Source organism: Meriones unguiculatus (assembly GCF_030254825.1).
Source record: "Meriones unguiculatus strain TT.TT164.6M chromosome Y unlocalized genomic scaffold, Bangor_MerUng_6.1 ChrY_unordered_Scaffold_23, whole genome shotgun sequence".
NCBI classification, from domain to species: Eukaryota; Metazoa; Chordata; class Mammalia; order Rodentia; family Muridae; genus Meriones; species Meriones unguiculatus.
Window position 1 is genome coordinate 11,897,294 of NW_026843709.1, and position 2,979 is coordinate 11,900,272.

At 38.6% G+C, this 2,979-nt stretch overlaps 1 pseudogene; it reads left to right on the forward strand.

Annotated features, from left to right (window-relative positions):
• The first annotated feature begins 1,274 nt into the window (after window positions 1-1,274).
• LOC132651682 (U6 spliceosomal RNA) lies at window positions 1,275-1,335 on the forward strand (annotated as a pseudogene).
• Window positions 1,336-2,979: the final 1,644 nt, after the last annotated feature.

Below are 2,979 nucleotides of genomic sequence, written 5' to 3' on the forward strand. Positions count from 1 at the left end.
AATAAAATAATGGAAAAAGTGAACAAATTTTGACACTCACGTTATATATTCACTCAAATAGACATATAATACAGGATAAACATACTAAAATATGTTCACCTACAGAAACTAATCAAGATGGTGGACTGGCTAAAATTATCTAATGGCATCCCAAAAGGCAAAGATGATAGACAACAGAAGAAGCAGAGAACAGGGAACTAGTTAGGAGCCTACCACAGAGGGACTCTGAAAGGCTCTACTCTGCAGACTATCAAAGCAGATACTGATACTTAAGGTCAACTGTTGGACAGAGTGCATGGACTCTAATGAAAGGAGTGGGAAATAGTAAGATCTGGAGAGGACAGGGGCTCTACAAGGACAGCAACAGGACCATAAAAATCTGAGCACAAGTATCTTTCTTGAGACTCATACTCCAACCAAGTACCATGCATGGTGATAACCTAGAACCTCTGCACAAATGTAGCCCATGGCAACTCAGTGTTCATTTGGGTTCCATAATAATGGGAATAGGGATCCCTTGACATGAACTGATTGGCTTTCTTATTGATCTTCTCACCCTGATGGGGGAGGAGCCTCACCAGGCCACAGAGAAAGAGAATGTAGCCACTCTTGATGAGATCTGATAGATTAGGATCAGAAGGAAGGAGAGGAAGACTTCCCCTATCAGTGGACTTGGGGAGGGACATGTGTAGAGAAGGGGAAGGGAAGGTGGGATTGGGAACAGATGAGGTTTTTTAAGGGGAAACAAAGTGAATAAAGTGTAATTTATAAAAATAATAAAAAATGTATATTTTCTTTTGGATTTATATTATGTGAGGGTGAGCTTTGAGGTTGATATGCCAATGAAAGTGATCAGACAGAAGGAATGTCTGTCTCTCAGTCTCTGTCATTTTATACTATTGTTTATGTTCGTCTAGGTATCTCTATTTCTGAATCTGTCTCTCTAGCCCTCTCTTTCTGTCTCCCTCTCTCTGCCTGCAACTTCTGGTTCAGTATGAAAAGCTCTCAGATTTGGTGGAGGACTACAATAAGATGATTGTTTGCTGAGGTGATATAATGGATGGCTTCTTTAACAATACAAGCAATATACTAATTAAATGCTTTTTGTTCAAAGATTTGCCTTGGCCAGGGAGCATTTTCACAAAAAAATAACCCACTGACTGAGGACAAGTGTGTGCATTTACCAATTAATGTTTGAATCTCTGATAATGTGAGACACACAAGTCAGCTACAAGTGAATTTATTAATGAGCACTTGAAATAAATATGTGTTGCATGCTTTGGCAGCAAATATGCTAAAATTGGAATGATACAGAGAAGATTTGCATGGCCCATGGTTCCTAGGTTCCTAGGTTCCTAGGCTGTTTCCTGTTTTCTTTTTCTTCTGATGTCCATTCTCTTTGCCTTTTAGGATGGGGATTGAACATTTAGGTTAGGGTCCTTTCTTCTGCTTAGTTTGTTTAGATGTACAGATTTTAGTGGGTTTATTCTATGTTGTATGTTTATATGAGTGAGTATATACCCTGTGTGTCTTTTTGCTTCTGGGACAACTCAGTCAGGATGATTCTTTCCAGGTAAGATTGGATGACATGCAAATTCATGTAGAGTTCCATATTTTTTATTTAACTTTTATTAATTACATTTTATTCATTTTGTATCCCCCCATAAGCCCCTTCCTCCTCCCATCCCAGTTTCTCTCTCCCCTCTTTCTGCATGCATGCCCCTCCCCAAGTCCACTGATAGGGGAGGTCCTCCTCTCCTTTCTGATCTTAGTCTATCACATCTCATCAGAAGTGGCTGCATTGTCAGGGTTCTAAGTTATCTCCATGAAAGTCTTTGGTTGGAGTATGAGTCTCTGGGAAGTTCCCTGTGTTCAAATTTTATGGTTCTGTTGCTCTCCTTGTGGAGTTCCTGTCCTCTCCAGCTCTCACTATTTCCCACTTCTTACATAAAATTCCATTCACTCTGCAGGACAGTTGGCCATCAAGCTCAGCATCTGCTTTGACAGTCTGCAAGGCAGAGGCTATCAGAGGCCCTCTGTGGCAGGTTCCAAGGCTGTTTCCTGTTTTCTTTTTCTTGTGATGTCCATTCTCTTTGCCTTTCAGGATGGGGATTGAACATTTTAGTTAGGGTCCTTTCTTCTGCTTAGTTTGTTTAGATGTACAGATTTTAGTGGGTTTATTCTATGATGTATGTTTATATGAGTGAGTATATACCCTGTGTGTCTTTTTGCTTCTGGGACAACTCACTCAGGATGATCCTTTCCAGGTCCCACCATTTACCTGCAAATTTCATGATTTTCTTATTTTTCATATCTGAGTAACACTCCATTGTATAGATGTACCACAATTTCTGCATCCATTCTTCAGTTGAGGGGTATCTGGGCTGTTTCCAGCTTCTGGCTATTACAAATAAAGCTGTTATAAACATGGTTGAGCAAATAGATGAAATTGTGGAGGAAAAAACTTAAAGGAAAAAAAACAGGAAATACAGAGGTAAGAATAACCAATATACTACACGAGATGGAAGAAAGAATCTCAGGTGTGGAAGATACAATGGAAGAAATTGGTGTATCTGTCGAAGAACATGATAAATATAAAAAATTCCTGACAGAGAACTTACAAGAAATTCAAGACAACATAAAGAGACAAAACCTAAGAATAATAAGAATATAAGAAAAAGAAAATTCCCTCCTCCAAGGCCCAGAAAATATTTTCAAAAAACCATTGAAGAAAATGTCTCCAACTTAAAGGAGAGGCCAATAAGAATACAAGAGGTATACAAAACACCCAATAAATTAGTCTAGAAAAGAAAATCTGCTGCCACATAATAATCAAAACAATAAACATACAGAGCAAAGAAAAAGAAAATGCTAAAAGCTGCAAGGGCAAAAGGCCAAATAACTTATAATGGCAAATCTATCAGAATTACACATGACTTCTCACAGAGACTATGAAAGCCAGAAGGATGAATGGATGAA